We start from the raw sequence: 23,934 nt of genomic DNA, 5'->3' as shown, positions 1-23,934 counted from the left end.
CAACAACCCAACTAGGCAGACTGCTCCACTCATCAACTACCCTACTTCCAAACCAATACTTTCCTATGTCCTTTCTAAATCTAAACTTATCCAATTCAAATCCATTACTGCGGGTTCTCTCTTGGAGAGACATCCTCAAGACCTTATTAATATCCCCTTTATTAATACCCATCTTCCACTTATACACTTCGATCAGGTCTCCCCTCATTCTTCAAACAAGCACGAGTATGATGATCCGCGGTATAAATCACGATAAAGTGTGTGTTAACATGTGTTTCTCGGTGTGTACTCAGGTGTAAACAAAGGGACAGAATATCTCCCTACCGTGAATAACGAATGGTATTAAAGTGACTGATGCTTTACTAGTGAGGACAATATAACTACGCATCTGTAGCAGCCTACCCAAGGCAATGATATCGGGGTCATTAAACCTCCCCTATAACAAGATAGGGAAAATTGGGTCAGTTACAACCCAGGTAAGTCCAGTCATACCCACAACGTCTTATGTTAGCTGCAGCTAATTGGTAGATATGGGATTTAACTGGAGTTACCAACAGATCCCATGACACGAGGGCGATCTGCCCAACACCAGCGAGTACCAAGATGCATTTCATGTACAAGCAAATGTGAAATGCTGTATATATACGCTTCTCTGGGGCAAATTTTAATGTGTTATTCACTACTGGACTGCTCATGAGTTGGAACTTCACTCATTCGAAGACTTGCCATTTTGAGAATTTTCATGTGATGACTTGTGCAGACTTTTGATTACCTTCAAATATACATTGCTAATGTTTCACTACATTAGAAACTTATGCCGCACTCTGCACAGCTTCTAATGTTTGGTGTTGTGGTAGACAGAGCTGGGGTTATATAATACTTGTTTACCACTACTTGTTTTTTTAGTCACTTTTTATTGTGTGTGCAATTAGTGTATATTCCAATTACTTTTTTGCAAGTACCAAAACTATCTTTTGCTAGCTAGTACCAACTACCTCATTTTTTTTTACGTTTTTTTGTGCAATAAACTGCTCAACTTATTTAATATTACAAATCAGATCTTACTCCTAAACCAATATTATCTCATAGTGACTATCTGTCCATTTAACTTGTTTACCATTACTTAATTGTAGTCCCTTATATATTTTTTGTCCTTTATTTTAGCTCTATATAACTACCTTAGATCATATATTCACAATTGTTAAACTAATCAAGGTGCTATTCTCAGGTGCTAAAGTTAATAAGTTCACTATTTTGCCATTATACTCCAAAGCTCATTTATTTGATTACCACTTTATTGTTCACCACAACTTATATTAGTCCCTTTTATATTATAATTTTATATTATAATTCTAACTTTAAAGAATTACCTTTAAAGTACTACCTACTATCATATTCCCAAGCTCCATTATTTGATCATCACTTTATTTGTTCACCACAAATTATTTTAGTCCCTTTTATATTGTCTCCCTTATTTTAGCTTTAAAAAACTACCTTAGCTCATTATTTTTTACATTTGTTAAATAATTCAGGTGCTATTTTTTTAGCTTTAGAATATTTACTTTGTTTTATACTTAATTCTAACTATAGATTCACTACAAATCTTATGATCACAAGCATTGATCCTGATACCAACCTCTTATTTAATGACTTAAATGATTCAAACAGTTACTGTAATTACTACACAGCAGAACAATCAAAGGCACTTCTCAGTGCCAACAACAACATAACTATCTTTAACTACAATATCAGATCTTTAAGCAAGCATTATGATGACCTCCTAGCATTACTAAATTCCTTGCATGCCAATATGTCCATCATTACACTAACTGAAACCTGGCTAAAGCCTGATACTACAGATGCATTCCTGGTTACACAGCCATACACAACTGTAGGCCAGACCAACAAGGGGGTGGCACAGCTATATACTACTCAGACCAACTAGAATGTATCACTAATACTTGCACAAGGGATGAACATGGGGAATATATAATATCTAAATTCAAATCCAAATACCTACAAAAACCTCTCACAGTGATAAACATCTACAGAATTCCACAATCAAACATTAGCCAATTTAGTCAAAACCTAGGAAGTATGATAACTGATGCACGCATGAACAAAGATCACTTACTACTCTCAGGTGACTTCAATATAAATCTCCTGCAAGACCAGGACCCACACGTTACTGAAATCACAAACACAATGAGTAACTGTATGTTACTACCAACAGTAACAAAACCTACAAGAGTTACAGAGACTAGTGTTTCCCTACTTGACCACATCTGGACCAACACCATATCCCCTTTAAAATCAGGCATAATTACACATAATACCACAGACCACTATCCTACTTTCCTCATAACAACTCTTGGTAAAATACCCCAAGACACTACTAAAGTCACCTTCAGACTTCACAATGAGGCAGCCATTAATAACTTCACAACAGCAGTAACAAACATTGACTGGCACACTGAGCTAGAAATCTATACAGATATTGACGAATGTATTAATAATTTTCTAAAAAAGACCCAATACCTCTATAACAAGCACTGCCCTAAAAAAACTAAACAGATGACAGCTAAGAGACTGAACAGTCCCTGGCTAACACCCAGCATTCTCAAATCCATAAATACAAAACACCGATATGAAAAACAGTACAGAATGGGTCACATAACCAGAGACCAAACAAAACGTTACTCGTCAATCCTAACCAGCTTGATAAGAAAGGCAAAAAAATTGTATTATGAGAACAGATTATCCAACTTACGAGGTGATATAAAAAAGACCTGGAAGACCCTATCAGAAATTCTGGGAACAAAAAAGATATCACGACATAGCGAAATAAAATTAACAAAATCAGATGAACCCCAACTCCCACCAACAGAAACAGCAAACAGACTCAATGATTTCTTCTCCACTATAGGTCAAAACCTTGCCAATAATATCCCAAGCTCAGATACCCCACCAAATGACTACCTCACTGGCAACTACCCGAACACACTGTTCCTAGCTCCTGTTGGTGAGGGGCTCTTGATTTAGGGAATTGGATCCGTGCTCCAGTTCCCCGAATTAAGCCTGAATGCCTTCCACATCCCCCCCCCCAGGCGCTGTATAATCCTCCGGGTTTAGCGCTTCCCCTTAATTATAATAATAATAATAATGATCCTAGCTCCGACTAACCCAGACGAAGGCTCCCTTAGTATCAACGCACTAAAAAACAAGGCAGGAGATTTAAATACCTTACCACCCTTTATATACAAAAAAGTGTCACAAGTGCTATCACCAATCATTGCAACACTCTTTAACAAATCCATTGAATCCTCCACCTTCCCTACAGTTCTCAAAATAGCAAGGGTCACCCCGATCCATAAAGGAGGAGACCAAACAGAGTTGAATAACTATAGGCCAATATCCAATTTACACCCTCTCTCAAAAATCTTCGAAAAATTAATTCATAAACGAATCTACTCCTACCTCATCTCCCATAACATTCTCAACCCCTGCCAATTTGGATTCAGGCCTAATAAAAATACTAATGATGCTATTATACACATGCTAGAACATATATACACTGCAATAGAGAAAAAAGAAGTCCCACTGGGGATCTTCATTGACTTACGTAAAGCTTTTGATACAGTTGACCATGACTTGCTCCACGTAAAATTGTCACACTATGGTATAAGAGGGCACTCCCTCAACTACCTCAAGTCTTACCTCAACAACAGAAGCCAATATGTGTACGCAAATGGGGCAAGCTCTTCCGCACAACCAATTACAGTTGGTGTCCCACAGGGAAGTGTCCTTGGCCCTCTTCTCTTTCTCCTATACATAAATGACCTACCAAATGCTTCGCAATTACTCAAACCCACACTTTTTGCAGATGACACCACATACGTCTTCTCTCACCCGAGCCCAGTCACGCTAGCCAATACTGTAAACACCGAATTACAGAAAATATCTACCTGGATGAGGAATAACAAACTTACACTAAACATTGACAAAACCTACTTCATTCAGTTTGGTAGCAGAGCTACAGATGTCCCTCTTAACATAACGATAAACGGATCACCTATCACAAAGCTAACAGAGGGAAAATTCTTAGGAATCCACCTCGATAATAGACTCAAATTTCATACACATATACAACAAATTTCTAAGAAAATTTCCAAGACTGTAGGCATACTATCGAAGATACGGTACTATGTTCCACAGTCAGCCCTCCTGGCCCTGTATCACTCTCTTATTTACCCCTATCTCACCTATGGAATTTGTGCATGGGGCTCAACAACAACTAACCATCTCAGACCACTAATTACCCAACAAAAGGCTGCAGTTAGAATGATAACAAATTCTCACTACAGGCAGCACACTCCACCAATATTCAAAACACTCAACCTACTCACCATACAAAACATCCATACTTATTATTGCACTTATTACATACATAGAACACTTAACTCTGATATTAACCCTCCCCTCAAACATCTTGCCAACCTCAACAGAACACATGACCATAATACAAGGCACAGATCACTCTTTGATGTTCCTCGTGTCCATCTCACACTATGCAAAAACTCAATGCACATAAAAGGCCCTAAAATCTGGAACTCATTACCTGTAAATATAAAAGAAACACTACCTGTTTATAAATTCAAGTCTCTTCTCAAAGTTCACTTACTCACTCAAAACCAAATAAATACTGAATAACTGAACCATATAAATTGTATATCCTAAATGTTACTCACAATTATATCACACAAATGTTAAACCTAACTTTGTTATTTTTTTTTAATACACTACCTAACAGAATACTCCATTCTATGCATGCAATGCATGCAACCATATGACCTGTCTTTGTAATACTCATTTGTATTTTATAGTTATCTGTTTACAATAATGTCTTATCACTGATTTCATCATTGCTTAGTTAATCTTAAGTTAATTTTAAGCCAGCCCGTAATGCTATGCATATAAGTGGCCTTGGCATGCTGCTCTCTAAATAAATACCGGGATGTTGATCTCGGTAAAGACTACATACACCCGGCTCACCACCCCCATCACCACTCCGCTCTCTCTTAATATCACAATTTTGTTTGAATATAATTATGGAGTGTACACATATAGCGCCATCATTGACCCAGATGACAACACTCATCTTGTCATGTGTTGACACAGAAGTTATTGTGTAGTTTGCAGCAGTTATCAGAAACATCGTCCCTGTGTCTCCCTGCTGCCGCTACACGCGCGTCACACCTGTCATCATGATGGCCAACCTTCCCTCCATGACCATCCATGACCCTACCTCAATCTTACCATACATTTATTTAAAACTTTGTTTAGTTAGTGCCATCAGTACATAACCCTGGGTGAGCAGAAATGTATACGCAAATCCTCCTGCTCCCGGTGCCCCTATTCACCTAGCTATGTATAGATAGCTAGGTGAAGGTCACTATACACCTGCTGCTCTTCACCTAACAGTACACATCCACTATTTAACACTTAGTCTGGTGCTGTAGATCACATCCCGGGTAAGATGATCTAAACACCGTAGTAGAAATAAGCTATGAAGGTTATTAAACCGAAGGAAGTCTACCTCTAGGACATGTATATCACAGGATAAAATAACGATGTGTACGATGGTATCTCTGACCTTTGTTATTGTTGTTCAGAAACTCAACAAAGAACTTAAAGCAAATTATAAAGAAAAAAAAAGTGATTCCACGAAATCGAGTGAAATAATATATTTTGATATTATAATAATAGTAATAATAATAATAATAATAATAATAATAATAATAATAATAATAATAATAATAATAATAATCTTTATTTCTACAAGTACATGTACAAGGTATACAGTCCTAGCTGACAACAATGACATACTACTATATAGAAAGTCCCTTGTTATGCTCCGCATGTCGGGCAAATTAGGTCAGTGTCCCAGGATGCAACCCACACCAGTCGACTAATACCCAGGTACCTATTTTACTACTCACTCCAACCGAAACAGCAAACAGACTTAATGTTTTCTTCTCCACCGTAGGAAAAAATCTAGCAAACAAAATACCAAGCACAAACACCCGTCCATCAGACTATCTCATAGGAACCTACCCAAATACGCTGTTCCTAGCTCCAACCAACCCCACTGAAGTTATGCTCATCATAAACACCCTTAAAAACAAGGCAGGAGACATAAACAACTTGTTTGCTTTTATGTACAAAAAAGCTTCTCAAGTATTGTCACCAATTATTGCAACGCTCTTTAACAAATCCATTGAATCATCTACCTTCCCAACAATCCTCATAATAGCGAAGGTCACTCTGATCCATAAAGAAGGTGACCAAGCTAACTTGAATAACTATAGACCAATATCTAACTTACCACTGCTCTCTAAAATCTTTGAAAAATTAATTCATAGATGGATCTATTCCTACCTCGTTTCACACAACATATTAAACACTTGTCAGTTTGGATTCAGGAATAATAAAAGCACAAATGACGCTATCATACACATGCTAGAACTAATATATACCGCACTTGAAAAGAAAGAAGTCCGGCTGGGCATTTTCATTGATTTACGTAAAGCTTTCGATACAGTCGACCATGAACTGCTGTACTCCAAATTAACGCACTATGGTATCAGAGGCCACTCCTTCAACTACCTAAAGTCATACCTTAGTAACAGAACTCAATATGTGTATGCAAATGATGCAAACTCCTCCACCCAACCAATCACAGTAGGAGTCCCACAAGGAAGCGTCCTTGGACCACTCCTCTTTCTCATCTACATCAATGATCTACTGAATGCATCACAGCTACTCAAACCCATATTATTTGCAGATGACACTACATATGTATTTTCCCACCCAAACACAGTCATACTAGCAAACACAATCAATGCTGAATTACAGAAAATATCTGCCTGGATGATGACTAACAAACTTACCCTGAACACTGATAAAACCTATTTCATTCAGTTTGGAAACAAAGCTGCAAATGATCCAATTAACATTAAGCTAAATGGATCATCAGTCACAAGACTCACAGAGAGAAAATTCCTAGGTATCCACCTTGACAGTAGCCTTAAGTTCCGGACACACATACAACAAATCACCAAGAAAATCTCCAAGACTGTAGGCATACTATCAAAGATAAGGTACTACGTTCCACAATCAGCTCTCCTGGCACTGTACCATTCACTCATACACCCTTATCTTACATATGGAATTTGTGCATGGGTATCAACAACATCCAATCGCCTAAAACCGCTAATAACCCAGCAAAAGGCAGCAGTAAGAATGATAACAAATTCCCACTCCCGCCAGCATACTCCACCAATTTTCAAAAGTCTGAATCTGCTCACCATTAAGAACATCCATATTTATTCATGTGCCTACTAAATACACAGAACAATACACGCAAATATAAACCCCCAACTCAAACTTCTCCTCACCAACCTAAACAGGACACATGACCACAACACAAGACACAGATCTATTTTTGATATACCTTGTGTCCATATCACACTGTGTAAAAACTCTATGCACATAAAGGTCCCCAAAATATGGAATTCATTACCAGAAGATATTGAAGTAACACAGTCTGAAAATCAATTTAAGACTCTTCTCAAAAGCCACTTAATCACCCTAGACTAAATACTAAATACTCAGTACACATTTACTCACCTATGTACTCCCACATCATAACTGAAACAATCACATTGAACCTTTTATCCATTGTTGACAGGAATATAATTGAATCATTGTTTTTCACAAAAGCATTTTAAAATATAAATATATCTTTGTATTATACAAATTTTGATTCATTTATAATTAATATTCTACTGTACAACTGTGAAATAATTACTATCCTACTGTACAACTATGATATACTACTCCTTATTATTAAGTAGAATGTAAACCAATAATGTTAAGTTGGCCCATAATGCCAAGGCATAATAGAGGCTCTCTTTGCATTGCAACCCACTACTGTATATACACAATCTCAATGTACTGTTTGCAGAGACATTAAATAAATAAATAAATAAATAAACATGGACAGTAAATGCCTTAAGGAAACACGTTCTGTTTTCACCCGTACCAGGGATCGACCCCTGGAGCTCAGTGTGAGAGCTGAGTGCGCCAGCAATCAAGCTACGGGACAAACACAGCATATATAGCGCAACCAGGACGTGTGGTCAGGTGTAGTATTAAAAAGCATAGACACGTATATAACTGAGGGAGAGGGTTACCTGGAGTATACCTGGAGAGAGTTCCGGGGGTCAACGCCCCCGCGGCCCGGTCTGTGACCAGGCCTCATGGCCCCTAATTTTGGGAGCCCAACTTCGTCCTAACTGACATCGGTTCAGGGAATCTGACGGTGCTCCATCTCTGTGGGCTCACACCGGGTGGCCCGGTGGCTAAAGCTTCCGCTGCACACACGGAGGGCCTAGGTTCGATTCCCGGCGGGTGGAAACATTTCGACGCGTTTCCTTACACCTGTTGTCCTGTTCACCTAGCAGCAAATAGGTACCTGGGTGTTAATCGACTGGTGTGGGTCGTATCCTGGGGGACAAGATTGAGGACCCCAATGGAAATAAGTTAGACAGTCCTCGATGACGCACTGACTTTCTTGGGTTAACCTGGGTGGCTAACCCTCCGGGGTTAAAAATCCGAACGTAATCTTATCTTACTAGACGGTGACCTTTTTCGGCTCACACGTCGTACTTTATGACGATGACATTCGTGGGCGCATGCATCGTACCATGACGGTCTAACTAGGACGGACACATTGGTGCGCTCGTTCGGTAGGATGCAGAGCACTTATCCATTCCCCAGGATGCGACCCACAACAGTCGACTAACCACAAGGTACCTATTTACTGCTAGGTGACCGAGGTAATGGCTTTTGCCATTACCTCGGCAGTCGTGTACCTACAACTACACTCTAGGTTTGTTTTTTCTAGGATGGGATGAACTGTATGCTAGATGTCCCTCCTGTTTTTTTTTAAATTACGCCTGACCATACGTCCTGGATGCCCTGTATAAGTTGTAACTGTTTATTATTGTTCACTGTACTTGATGAAGGTCACTCGTTCGTGGAACACTCTACCCCAGATGGGTCCTACACAGATGACAGCAAGGAAATGAGTGAGCTACACAAGTCCCAATATGACTCAGTTTTTAGCAAGCCGCTAACCAGACTGAGAGTCGAAGATCAAAATGAATTTTTTATGAGAGAGCCACAGAATTTGGTTAACACAAGCCTACCTGATGTTATCCTGACGCCAAATGACTTCGAACAGGCGATAAATGACATGCCCATGCACTCTGTCCCAGGCCAGACTCATGTAACTCCGTGTTCATCAAGAACTGCAAGAAGCCCCTCTCACGAACTTTTACCATCCTATGGAGAGGGAGCATGGACACGGGGGTCGTCCCACAGTTACTAAAAAACAACAGACATAGCCCCACTCCACAAAGGGGACAGTAAAGCAATAGCAAAGAACTACACACCGATAGCACTAACATCCCATATCATAAAAATCTTTGAAAGGGTCCTAAGAAGCAAGATCGCCACCCATCTAGATACCCATCAGTTACACAACCCAGGGCAACATGGGTTTAGAACAGGTCGCTCCTGTCTGTCTCAGCTACTGGATCACTACGACAAGGTCCTAGATGCACTAGAAGACAAAAAGAATGCAGATGTAATATATACAGACTTCGCCAAAGCCTTTGACAAGTGTGACCATGGCGTAATAGCGCACAAAATGCGTGCTAAAGGAATAACAGGAAAAGTCGGTCGATGGATGTATAATTTCCTCACAAACAGAACACAAAGAGTAGTAGTCAACAGAGTAAAGTCTGAGGTGGCTACGGTGAAAAGCTCTGTTCCACAAGGCACAGTACTCGCTCCCATCTTGTTTCTCATCCTCATATCTGACATAGACAAGGATGTCAGCCACAGCACCGTGTCTTCCTTTGCAGATGACACCCGAATCTGCATGAGAGTGTCTTCCATTGCAGACACTGCAAGGCTCCAGGCGGACATCAACCAAATCTTTCAGTGGGCTGCAGAAAACAATTTGAAGTTCAACGATGAGAAATTTCAATTACTCAGATATGGTAAACATGAGGAAATTAAAACGTCATCAGAGTACAAAACAAATGCCTTCCACAAAATAGAGCGAAGAACCAACGTCAAGGACCTGGGAGTGATCATGTCGGAGGATCTCACCTTTAAGGACAATAGCATTGTATCAATGTCATCTGCTAGAAAAATGACAGGATGGATAATGAGAACCTTCAAAACTAGGGATGCCAAGCCCATGATGACACTCTTCAGGTCGCTTGTTCTATCTAGGCTGGAATATTGCTGCACACTAACAGCACCTTTCAAGGCAGGTGAAATTGCTGACCTAGAAAATGTACAGAGAACCTTCACCTCAATTACTGGGAGCGCTTGAAGTTCCTGAACCTGTACTCCCTGGAATGCAGGCGGGAGAGATACATGATTATATACACCTGGAAAACCCTAGAGGGACTAGTACCGAACTTGCACACGAAAATCACTCACAACGAAATCAAAAGACTCGGCAGACGATGCAACATCCCCCCAATGAAAAGCAGGGGTGTCACTAGCACGTTAAGAGACCATACAATAAGTGTCAGGGGCCCGAGACTGTTCAACTGCCTCCCAGCATACATAAGGGGGATTACCAATAGACCCTTGGCTGTTTTCAAGCAGGCACTGGACAAGCATCTAAAGTCGGTACCTGACCAGCCGGGCTGTGGCTCGTACGTTGGATTGCATGCAGCCAGCAGTAACAGCCTGGATGATCAGGCTCTGATCCACCAGGAGGCCTGGTCACAGACCGGGTCGCGGGGGCGTTGACCCACGGAACTCTCTCCAGGTAAACTCCAGGTAAATCCCAATGGAAATTAAAGGACCCGAATGGAAATAAGTCACTCTGTCTGACTTTTTTGGGTTATCCCAGGTTCTCTACACATATACTGCTATGTATGATAATTCTATGTAACTGTATTTGTGTATACCTGAATAACCTTACTTACTACCACTTGAAGAGTAAGACACATGTGCAACAATTGAGAATCTTTATTGATAAAACGTATCGCCTACACAGTAGGCGTCTTCAGTCAAATACAAAGGCAGCAGTAGTAATGAAATAATGATGCAATCAGTCCATCAACCTTGGAGAAAAAGTATTTGGGGTGGTCAGTCTTTCAGCCTGGAGGCTGAGGGACTGACCACCTCAAAGGCATCGACACAAGTGGGTGGGACCCAGTGCGTAACGTCTTCCAGATCCTCCACATCATTTTCGACATATTTAAGACACCATTCTCATGGTTCAGCTTCGTATTGTTCCAGACCATGAAGCTGAACTCTTCTCCAGGCTCAGGGACTGACCACCTCAAACTATTTTCCAAGGTTGATAGACTGATTACGGCATCTTTACCTCGTCATTTCTGCTGCCTTCAATCTATTCTGTGTATCTGACTGAAGAAGCTTCCGCGAAGGTGAAACGTTTCAACAGTAATGATACCCAACAGATGTTTTGCTCAACATTATACCTTGAATAAGCTTCTGGTGTTATCTTCAGTACAAGCTTCAGGTGTTATCTTCAGTACAAGCTTCTGGTGCTATCTTCAGTACAAGCTTCTGGTGCTATCTTCAGTACAAGCTTCTGGTGCTATCTTCAGTACAAGCTTCTGGTGCTATCTTCAGTACAAGCTTCTGGTGCTATCTTCAGTACAAGCTTCTGGTGTTATCTTCAGTACAAGCTTCAGGTGTTATCTTCAGTACAAGCTTCTGGTGCTATCTTCAGTACAAGCTTCTGGTGCTATCTTCAGTACAAGCTTCTGGTGCTATCTTCAGTACAAGCTTCTGGTGTTATCTTCAGTACAAGCTTCTGGTGCTATCTTCAGTACAAGCTTCTGGTGCTATCTTCAGTACAAGCTTCTGGTGTTATCTTCAGTACAAGCTTCTGGTGCTATCTTCAGTACAAGCTTCTGGTGCTATCTTCAGTACAAGCTTCTGGTGTTATCTTCAGTACAAGCTTCTGGTGCTATCTTCAGTACAAGCTTCTGGTGTTATCTTCAGTACAAGCTTCTGGTGCTATCTTCAGTACAAGCTTCTGGTGTTATCTTCAGTACAAGCTTCTGGTGCTATCTTCAGTACAAGCTTCTGGTGCTATCTTCAGTACAAGCTTCTGGTGCTATCTTCAGTACAAGCTTCTGGTGCTATCTTCAGTACAAGCTTCTGGTGCTATCTTCAGTACAAGCTTCTGGTGCTATCTTCAGTACAAGCTTCTGGTGCTATCTTCAGTACAAGCTTCTGGTGCTATCTTCAGTACAAGCTTCTTGTGCTATGTTCAGTACAAGCTTCTGGTGCTATCTTCAGTACAAGCTTCTGGTGTTATCTTCAGTACAAGCTTCTGGTGCTATCTTCAGTACAAGCTTTCTGGTGCTACCTTCAGTACAAGCTTCTGGTGCTATCCTCACTACAAGCTTCTGGTGTTATCTTCAGTACAAGCTTCTGGTGTTATCTTCAGTACAAGCTTCTGGTGTTATCTTCAGTACAAGCTTCTGGTGCTATCTTCAGTACAAGCTTTCTGGTGCTATCTTCAGTACAAGCTTCTGGTGTTATCTTCAGTACAAGCTTCTGGTGCTATCTTCAGTACAAGCTTCTGGTGTTATCTTCAGTACAAGCTTCTGGTGTTATCTTCAGTACAAGCTTCTGGTGCTATCTTCAGTACAAGTTTTCTGGTGTTATCTTCAGTACAAGCTTCTGGTGCTATCCTCACTACAAGCTTCTGGTGTTATCTTCAGTACAAGCTTCTGGTGCTATCTTCAGTACAAGCTTCTGGTGCTATCTTCAGTACAAGCTTCTGGTGCTATCTTCAGTACAAGCTTCTGGTGCTATCTTCAGTACAAGCTTCTGGTGTTATCTTCAGTACAAGCTTCTGGTGCTATCTTCAGTACAAGCTTTCTGGTGCTATCTTCAGTACAAGCTTCTGGTGCTATCCTCACTACAAGCTTCTGGTGTTATCTTCAGTACAAGCTTCTGGTGTTATCTTCAGTACAAGCTTCTGGTGTTATCTTCAGTACAAGCTTCTGGTGCTATCTTCAGTACAAGCTTTCTGGTGCTATCTTCAGTACAAGCTTCTGGTGTTATCTTCAGTACAAGCTTCTGGTGCTATCTTCAGTACAAGCTTCTGGTGTTATCTTCAGTACAAGCTTCTGGTGTTATCTTCAGTACAAGCTTCTGGTGCTATCTTCAGTACAAGTTTTCTGGTGTTATCTTCAGTACAAGCTTCTGGTGCTATCCTCACTACAAGCTTCTGGTGTTATCTTCAGTACAAGCTTCTGGTGCTATCTTCAGTACAAGCTTCTGGTGCTATCTTCAGTACAAGCTTCTGGTGCTATCTTCAGTACAAGCTTCTGGTGCTATCTTCAGTACAAGCTTCTGGTGCTATCTTCAGTACAAGCTTCTGGTGCTATCTTCAGTACAAGCTTCTGGTGCTATCTTCAGTACAAGCTTCTGGTGCTATCCTCACTACAAGCTTCTGGTGCTATCTTCAGTACAAGCTTCTGGTGCTATCTTCAGTACAAGCTTCTGGTGCTATCTTCAGTACAAGCTTCTGGTGCTATCTTCAGTACAAGCTTCTGGTGTTATCTTCAGTACAAGCTTCTGGTGCTATCTTCAGTACAAGCTTCTGGTGCTATCTTCAGTACAAGCTTCTGGTGCTATCTTCAGTACAAGCTTCTGGTGCTATCTTCAGTACAAGCTTCTGGTGCTATCTTCAGTACAAGCTTCTGGTGCTATCTTCAGTACAAGCTTCTGGTGCTATCTTCAGTACAAGCTTCTGGTGCTATCTTCAGTACAAGCTTCTGGTGCTATCTTCAGTACAAGCTTCTGGTGCTATCTTCAGTACAAGCTTCTGGTGCTATCTTCAGTACAAGCTTCTGGTGCTATCTTCAGTACAAGCTTCTGGTGCTATCTTCAGTACAAGCTTCTGGTGCTATCTTCAGTACAAGCTTCTGGTGCTATCCTTCAGTACAAGCTTCTGGTGCTATCTTCAGTACAAGCTTCTGGTGCTATCTTCAGTACAAGCTTCTGGTGCTATCTTCAGTACAAGCTTCTGGTGCTATCTTCAGTACAAGCTTCTGGTGCTATCTTCAGTACAAGCTTCTGGTGCTATCTTCAGTACAAGCTTCTGGTGCTATCTTCAGTACAAGCTTCTGGTGCTATCTTCAGTACAAGCTTCTGGTGCTATCTTCAGTACAAGCTTCTGGTGCTATCTTCAGTACAAGCTTCTGGTGCTATCTTCAGTACAAGCTTCTGGTGCTATCTTCAGTACAAGCTTCTGGTGCTATCTTCAGTACAAGCTTCTGGTGCTATCTTCAGTACAAGCTTCTGGTGCTATCTTCAGTACAAGCTTCTGGTGCTATCTTCAGTACAAGCTTCTGGTGCTATCTTCAGTACAAGCTTCTGGTGCTATCTTCAGTACAAGCTTCTGGTGCTATCTTCAGTACAAGCTTCTGGTGCTATCTTCAGTACAAGCTTCTGGTGCTATCTTCAGTACAAGCTTCTGGTGCTATCTTCAGTACAAGCTTCTGGTGCTATCTTCAGTACAAGCTTCTGGTGCTATCTTCAGTACAAGCTTCTGGTGCTATCTTCAGTACAAGCTTCTGGTGCTATCTTCAGTACAAGCTTCTGGTGCTATCTTCAGTACAAGCTTCTGGTGCTATCTTCAGTACAAGCTTCTGGTGCTATCTTCAGTACAAGCTTCTGGTGCTATCTTCAGTACAAGCTTCTGGTGCTATCTTCAGTACAAGCTTCTGGTTATATCTTCAGTACAAGCTTCTGGTGTTATCTTCAGTACAAGCTTCTGGTGTTATCTTCAGTACAAGCTTCTGGTGCTATCTTCAGTACAAGCTTCTGGTGTTATCTTCAGTACAAGCTTCTGGTGTTATCTTCAGTACAAGCTTCTGGTGTTATCTTCAGTACAAGCTTCTGGTGCTATCTTCAGTACAAGCTTCTGGTGTTATCTTCAGTACAAGCTTCTGGTGCTATCTTCAGTACAAGCTTCTTGTGCTATCTTCAGTACAAGCTTCTTGTGCTATCTTCAGTACAAGCTTCTGGTGTTATCTTCAGTACAAGCTTCTGGTGCTATCTTCAGTACAAGCTTCTGGTGCTATCTTCAGTACAAGCTTCTTGTGCTATCTTCAGTACAAGCTTCTGGTGCTATCTTCAGTACAAGCTTCTGGTGCTATCTTCAGTACAAGCTTCTGGTTTTATCTTCAGTACAAGCTTCTGGTGTTATCTTCAGTACAAGCTTCTGGTGCTATCTTCAGTACAAGCTTCTGGTGTTATCTTCAGTACAAGCTTCTGGTGCTATCTTCAGTACAAGCTTCTGGTGTTATCTTCAGTACAAGCTTCTGGTGCTATCTTCAGTACAAGCTTCTGGTGCTATCTTCAGTACAAGCTTCTGGTGTTATCTTCAGTACAAGCTTCTGGTGTTATCTTCAGTACAAGCTTCTGGTGCTATCTTCAGTACAAGCTTCTGGTGCTATCTTCAGTACAAGCTTCTGGTGCTATCTTCAGTACAAGCTTCTGGTGCTATCTTCAGTACAAGCTTCTGGTGCTATCTTCAGTACAAGCTTCTGGTGCTATCTTCAGTACAAGCTTCTGGTGCTATCTTCAGTACAAGCTTCTGGTGCTATCTTCAGTACAAGCTTCTGGTGTTATCTTCAGTACAAGCTTCTGGTGCTATCTTCAGTACAAGCTTCTGGTGCTATTTTCGGTACAAGCTTCTGGTGCTATCTTCAGTACAAGCTTCTGGTGCTATCTTCAGTACAAGCTTCTGGTGCTATCTTCACTACAAGCTTCTGGTGCTATCTTCAGTACAAGCTTCTGGTGCTATCTTCAGTACAAGCTTCTGGTGCTATCTTCAGTACAAGCTTCTGGTGTTATCTTCAGTACAAGCTTCTGGTGCTATCTTCAGTACAAGCTTTCTGGTGCTATCTTCAGTACAAGCTTCTGGTGCTATCCTCACTACAAGCTTCTGGTGTTATCTTCAGTACAAGCTTCTGGTGTTATCTTCAGTACAAGCTTCTGGTGTTATCTTCAGTACAAGCTTCTGGTGCTATCTTCAGTACAAGCTTTCTGGTGCTATCTTCAGTACAAGCTTCTGGTGTTATCTTCAGTACAAGCTTCTGGTGCTATCTTCAGTACAAGCTTCTGGTGTTATCTTCAGTACAAGCTTCTGGTGTTATCTTCAGTACAAGCTTCTGGTGCTATCTTCAGTACAAGTTTTCTGGTGTTATCTTCAGTACAAGCTTCTGGTGCTATCCTCACTACAAGCTTCTGGTGTTATCTTCAGTACAAGCTTCTGGTGCTATCTTCAGTACAAGCTTCTGGTGCTGTCTTCAGTACAAGCTTCTGGTGCTATCTTCAGTACAAGCTTCTGGTGCTATCTTCAGTACAAGCTTCTGGTGCTATCTTCAGTACAAGCTTCTGGTGTTATCTTCAGTACAAGCTTTCTGGTGCTATCTTCAGTACAAGCTTCTGGTGCTATCCTCACTACAAGCTTCTGGTGCTATCTTCAGTACAAGCTTCTGGTGCTATCTTCAGTACAAGCTTCTGGTGCTATCTTCAGTACAAGCTTCTGGTGCTATCTTCAGTACAAGCTTCTGGTGTTATCTTCAGTACAAGCTTCTGGTGTTATCTTCAGTACAAGCTTCTGGTGCTATCTTCAGTACAAGCTTCTGGTGCTATCTTCAGTACAAGCTTCTGGTGCTATCTTCAGTACAAGCTTCTGGTGCTATCTTCAGTACAAGCTTCTGGTGCTATCTTCAGTACAAGCTTCTGGTGCTATCTTCAGTACAAGCTTCTGGTGCTATCTTCAGTACAAGCTTCTGGTGCTATCTTCAGTACAAGCTTCTGGTGCTATCTTCAGTACAAGCTTCTGGTGCTATCTTCAGTACAAGCTTCTGGTGCTATCTTCAGTACAAGCTTCTGGTGCTATCTTCAGAACAAGCTTCTGGTGCTATCTTCAGTACAAGCTTCTGGTGCTATCCTCACTACAAGCTTCTGGTGCTATCTTCAGTACAAGCTTCTGGTGCTATCTTCAGTACAAGCTTCTGGTGCTATCTTCAGTACAAGCTTCTGGTGCTATCCTCACTACAAGCTTCTGGTGCTATCTTCAGTACAAGCTTCTGGTGCTATCTTCAGTACAAGCTTCTGGTGCTATCTTCAGTACAAGCTTCTGGTGCTATCTTCAGTACAAGCTTCTGGTGCTATCTTCAGTACAAGCTTCTGGTGCTATCTTCAGTACAAGCTTCTGGTGTTATCTTCAGTACAAGCTTCTGGTGCTATCTTCAGTACAAGCTTCTGGTGCTATCTTCAGTACAAGCTTCTGGTGCTATCTTCAGTACAAGCTTCTGGTGCTATCTTCAGTACAAGCTTCTGGTGCTATCTTCAGTACAAGCTTCTGGTGCTATCTTCAGTACAAGCTTCTGGTGCTATCTTCAGTACAAGCTTCTGGTGCTATCTTCAGTACAAGCTTCTGGTGCTATCTTCAGTACAAGCTTCTGGTGCTATCTTCAGTACAAGCTTCTGGTGCTATCTTCAGTACAAGCTTCTGGTGCTATCTTCAGTACAAGCTTCTGGTGCTATCTTCAGTACAAGCTTCTGGTGCTATCTTCAGTACAAGCTTCTGGTACTATCTTCAGTACAAGCTTCTGGTGCTATCTTCAGTACAAGCTTCTGGTGCTATCTTCAGTACAAGCTTCTGGTGCTATCTTCAGTACAAGCTTCTGGTGCTATCTTCAGTACAAGCTTCTGGTGCTATCTTCAGTACAAGCTTCTGGTGTTATCTTCAGTACAAGCTTCTGGTGCTATCTTCAGTACAAGCTTCTGGTGCTATCTTCAGTACAAGCTTCTGGTGCTATCTTCAGTACAAGCTTCTGGTGTTATCTTCAGTACAAGCTTCTGGTGTTATCTTCAGTACAAGCTTCTGGTGTTATCTTCAGTACAAGCTTCTGGTGCTATCTTCAGTACAAGCTTTCTGGTGCTATCTTCAGTACAAGCTTCTGGTGCTATCTTCAGTACAAGCTTCTTGTGCTATCTTCAGTACAAGCTTCTTGTGCTATCTTCAGTACAAGCTTCTGGTGCTATCTTCAGTACAAGCTTCTTGTGCTATCTTCAGTACAAGCTTCTTGTGCTATCTTCAGTACAAGCTTCTTGTGCTATCTTCAGTACAAGCTTCTGGTGCTATCTTCAGTACAAGCTTCTGGTGCTATCTTCAGTACAAGCTTCTGGTGTTATCTTCAGTACAAGCTTCTGGTGTTATCTTCAGTACAAGCTTCTGGTGCTATCTTCAGTACAAGCTTCTGGTGTTATCTTCAGTACAAGCTTCTGGTGCTATCTTCAGTACAAGCTTCTGGTGTTATCTTAAGTACAAGCTTCTGGTGCTATCTTCAGTACAAGCTTCTGGTGCTATCTTCAGTACAAGCTTCTGGTGTTATCTTCAGTACAAGCTTCTGGTGTTATCTTCAGTACAAGCTTCTGGTGCTATCTTCAGTACAAGCTTCTGGTGCTATCTTCAGTACAAGCTTCTGGTGCTATCTTCAGTACAAGCTTCTGGTGCTATCTTCAGTACAAGCTTCTAGTGCTATCTTCAGTACAAGCTTCTGGTGCTATCTTCAGTACAAGCTTCTGGTGCTATCTTCAGTACAAGCTTCTGGTGTTATCTTCAGTACAAGCTTCTGGTGCTATCTTCAGTACAAGCTTCTGGTGCTATTTTCGGTACAAGCTTCTGGTGCTATCTTCAGTACAAGCTTCTGGTGCTATCTTCAGTACAAGCTTCTGGTGCTATCTTCACTACAAGCTTCTGGTGTTATCTTCAGTACAAGCTTCTGGTGTTATCTTCAGTACAAGCTTCTGGTGTTATCTTCAGTACAAGCTTCTGGTGTTATCCTCACTACAAGCTTCTGGTGCTATCTTCACTACAAGCTTCTGGTGTTATCTTCAGTACAAGCTTCTGGTGTTATCTTCAGTACAAGCTTTCTGTTGCTATCTTCAGTACAAGCTTCTGGTGCTATCCTCACTACAAGCTTCTGGTGTTATCTTCAGTACAAGCTTCTGGTGTTATCTTCAGTACAAGCTTCTGGTGCTATCTTCAGTACAAGCTTTCTGGTGCTATCTTCAGTACAAGCTTCTGGTGCTATCCTCACTACAAGCTTCTGGTGTTATCTTCAGTACAAGCTTCTGGTGTTATCTTCAGTACAAGCTTCTGGTGTTATCTTCAGTACAAGCTTCTGGTGCTATCTTCAGTACAAGCTTTCTGGTGCTATCTTCAGTACAAGCTTCTGGTGTTATCTTCAGTACAAGCTTCTGGTGCTATCTTCAGTACAAGCTTCTGGTGTTATCTTCAGTACAAGCTTCTGGTGTTATCTTCAGTACAAGCTTCTGGTGCTATCTTCAGTACAAGCTTTCTGGTGTTATCTTCAGTACAAGCTTCTGGTGCTATCCTCACTACAAGCTTCTGGTGTTATCTTCAGTACAAGCTTCTGGTGCTATCTTCAGTACAAGCTTCTGGTGCTATCTTCAGTACAAGCTTCTGGTGCTATCTTCAGTACAAGCTTCTTGTGCTATCTTCAGTACAAGCTTCTGGTGCTATCTTCAGTACAAGCTTCTGGTGTTATCTTCAGTACAAGCTTTCTGGTGCTATCTTCAGTACAAGCTTCTGGTGCTATCCTCACTACAAGCTTCTGGTGCTATCTTCAGTACAAGCTTCTGGTGCTATCTTCAGTACAAGCTTCTGGTGCTATCTTCAGTACAAGCTTCTGGTGCTATCCTCACTACAAGCTTCTGGTGCTATCTTCAGTACAAGCTTCTGGTGCTATCTTCAGTACAAGCTTCTGGTGCTATCTTCAGTACAAGCTTCTGGTGCTATCTTCAGTACAAGCTTCTGGTGCTGTCTTCAGTACAAGCTTCTGGTGCTATCTTCAGTACAAGCTTCTGGTGCTATCTTCAGTACAAGCTTCTGGTGCTATCTTCAGTACAAGCTTCTGGTGCTATCTTCAGTACAAGCTTCTGGTGCTATCTTCAGTACAAGCTTCTGGTGCTATCTTCAATACAAGCTTCTGGTGCTATCCTCACTACAAGCTTCTGGTGCTATCTTCAGTACAAGCTTCTGGTGCTATCTTCAGTACAAGCTTCTGGTGCTATCTTCAGTACAAGCTTCTGGTGCTATCCTCACTACAAGCTTCTGGTGCTATCTTCAGTACAAGCTTCTGGTGCTATCTTCAGTACAAGCTTCTGGTGCTATCTTCAGTACAAGCTTCTGGTGCTATCTTCAGTACAAGCTTCTGGTGCTATCTTCAGTACAAGCTTCTGGTGCTATCTTCAGTACAAGCTTCTGGTGTTATCTTCAGTACAAGCTTCTGGTGCTATCTTCAGTACAAGCTTCTTGTGCTATCTTCAGTACAAGCTTCTGGTGCTATCTTCAGTACAAGCTTCTGGTGCTATCTTCAGTACAAGCTTCTGGTGCTATCTTCAGTACAAGCTTCTGGTGCTATCTTCAGTACAAGCTTCTGGTGCTATCTTCAGTACAAGCTTCTGGTGCTATCTTCAGTACAAGCTTCTGGTGCTATCTTCAGTACAAGCTTCTGGTGCTATCTTCAGTACAAGCTTCTCTGTGCTATCTTCAGTACAAGCTTCTGGTGCTATCTTCAGTACAAGCTTCTGGTGCTATCTTCAGTACAAGCTTCTGGTGCTATCTTCAGTACAAGCTTCTGGTGCTATCTTCAGTACAAGCTTCTGGTGCTATCTTCAGTACAAGCTTCTGGTGCTATCTTCAGTACAAGCTTCTGGTGCTATCTTCAGTACAAGCTTCTGGTGCTATCTTCAGTACAAGCTTCTGGTGCTATCTTCAGTACAAGCTTCTGGTGTTATCTTCAGTACAAGCTTCTGGTGTTATCTTCAGTACAAGCTTCTGGTGCTATCTTCAGTACAAGCTTCTGGTGCTATCTTCAGTACAAGCTTCTGGTGCTATCTTCAGTACAAGCTTCTGGTGCTATCTTCAGTACAAGCTTCTGGTGCTATCTTCAGTACAAGCTTCTGGTGCTATCTTCAGTACAAGCTTCTGGTGTTATCTTCAGTACAAGCTTCTGGTGCTATCTTCAGTACAAGCTTCTGGTGTTATCTTCAGTACAAGCTTCTGGTGTTATCTTCAGTACAAGCTTCTGGTGCTATCTTCAGTACAAGCTTCTGGTGCTATCTTCAGTACAAGCTTCTGGTGCTATCTTCAGTACAAGCTTCTGGTGTTATCTTCAGTACAAGCTTCTGGTGTTATCTTCAGTACAAGCTTCTGGTGCTATCTTCAGTACAAGCTTCTGGTGCTATCTTCAGTACAAGCTTCTGGTGCTATCTTCAGTACAAGCTTCTGGTGCTATCTTCAGTACAAGCTTCTGGTGCTATCTTCAGTACAAGCTTCTGGTGCTATCTTCAGTACAAGCTTCTGGTGCTATCTTCAGTACAAGCTTCTTGTGCTATCTTCAGTACAAGCTTCTGGTGCTATCTTCAGTACAAGCTTCTGGTGCTATCTTCAGTACAAGCTTCTGGTGCTATCTTCAGTACAAGCTTCTGGTGCTATCTTCAGTACAAGCTTCTGGTGCTATCTTCAGTACAAGCTTCTGGTGCTATCTTCAGTACAAGCTTCTGGTGCTATCTTCAGTACAAGCTTCTGGTGCTATCTTCAGTACAAGCTTCTGGTGCTATCTTCAGTACAAGCTTCTGGTGCTATCTTCAGTACAAGCTTCTGGTGCTATCTTCAGTACAAGCTTCTGGTGCTATCTTCAGTACAAGCTTCTGGTGCTATCTTCAGTACAAGCTTCTGGTGTTATCTTCAGTACAAGCTTCTTCTTGGTGTGCTATCTTCAGTACAAGCTTCTGGTGCTATCTTCAGTACAAGCTTCTGGTGCTATCTTCAGTACAAGCTTCTGGTGCTATCTTCAGTACAAGCTTCTGGTTTTATCTTCAGTACAAGCTTCTGGTGCTATCTTCAGTACAAGCTTCTGGTGCTATCTTCAGTACAAGCTTCTGGTGCTATCTTCAGTACAAGCTTCTGGTGCTATCTTCAGTACAAGCTTCTGGTGCTATCTTCAGTACAAGCTTCTGGTGCTATCTTCAGTACAAGCTTCTGGTGCTATCTTCAGTACAAGCTTCTGGTGTTATCTTCAGTACAAGCTTCTGGTGCTATCTTCAGTACAAGCTTCTGGTGCTATCTTCAGTACAAGCTTCTGGTGCTATCTTCAGTACAAGCTTCTGGTGTTATCTTCAGTACAAGCTTCTGGTGCTATCTTCAGTACAAGCTTCTGGTGCTATCTTCAGTACAAGCTTCTGGTGCTATCTTCAGTACAAGCTTCTGGTGCTATCTTCAGTACAAGCTTCTGGTGTTATCTTCAGTACAAGCTTCTTGTGCTATCTTCAGTACAAGCTTCTGGTGCTATCTTCAGTACAAGCTTCTGGTGTTATCTTCAGTACAAGCTTCTGGTGTTATATTCAATAAGTATACTTGGAAGGTACACCTTGTATATGCTTCTGTGTGTGTGTGTGTGTGTGTGTGTGTGTGTGTGTGTGTGTGTGTGTGTTAGGCGTTGCACCAGGCTTGCACCAGGCTTGCACCAGGCTTGCACCAGTCTTGCACAGCCTACTTTCACATAGGCCAGAGCCTCACGTTATGATGACACTTAGACAATGCAAGGTTAAATATTGTTGCAACCCATGACAGCGTCATGGAACAGCCGCAGTACTCGCTGTTCTGGTCTCACTCACTAGGCCTTATTGCCCTACATTATATAATAACAAATATATAATAATAATAATAATAATAATAATAATAATAATAATAATAATAATAATAATAATAATAATAATAATAATAATAATAATAATAATAATAATAATAATAATAATAATAATAATAATAATAATAATAATAATAATAATTGTTGTTATTATTATTTAGTTTACTCCCCTTATTCTTCTTTTACTTGTGTTATTCTGTTTGGAAGATCGACCCTTAAATAAGACAAGTCAGAACTCCGTGACTGGAACAATACACAGTAACCCGCACGTAGGAGACAGGAGCTGACGACGATGTTTCTGGCCAAGTTGAGATGAGATGAATATTGTGGTGAGTAGCAGCACTTACAAGTTTCTGACTCTCGAGGTGCTGCATGCAAGAGAAATTAGAGTTAGAATTAGACCAGTGTCTCCTTGTAGCTGGACGGCTCCGCGGACAACACTGGCATCCAGGGACCACTGAGAGGGCATCCAGGGACCACTGAGAGGGCATCCAGGGACCACTGAGAGGGCATCCAGGGACTATTGAGAGGGCATCCAGGACCACTGAGAGGGCATCCAGGGACCACTGAGAGGGCATCCATGGACCATTGAGAGGGCATCCAGGACCACTGAGAGGGCATCCAGGGGCCACTGAGAGAGCATCCAGGGACCATGAGAGGGCTGGCAGGGACCATGAGAGGGCTGGCAGGACGCTAATAAGTTTACTCTCGCACAGGTCATTAAGTACAGCTATCATACATAGTGTGAATTACCTAGGATAGACCCCCTCGAAATAAACAACTTAATTTAGACTTATTTGTGGCCAGCTTAAGGTTGGAGGTACTATATGTGTGTGGTGAAGGTTGTTGTAAACCGTCAAGTTGAAGAACTGAGACACTTATGCAACATATGGGAATCTTTATTGAAGAAATGCTTTTCCAACCTTTGGACGACGACCTACTTACACTAGTGGCAGGTCTGACGACCTACTTACACTAGTGGCAGGTCCCACTGTGACCCAGCCTCCTCCTGCTTCCACTCACCTGACTACAG

This window comes from Cherax quadricarinatus, chromosome 3 (assembly GCF_038502225.1).
Source record: "Cherax quadricarinatus isolate ZL_2023a chromosome 3, ASM3850222v1, whole genome shotgun sequence".
Lineage (NCBI taxonomy): Eukaryota > Metazoa > Arthropoda > Malacostraca > Decapoda > Parastacidae > Cherax > Cherax quadricarinatus.
This window is presented reverse-complemented; position numbering follows the sequence as displayed.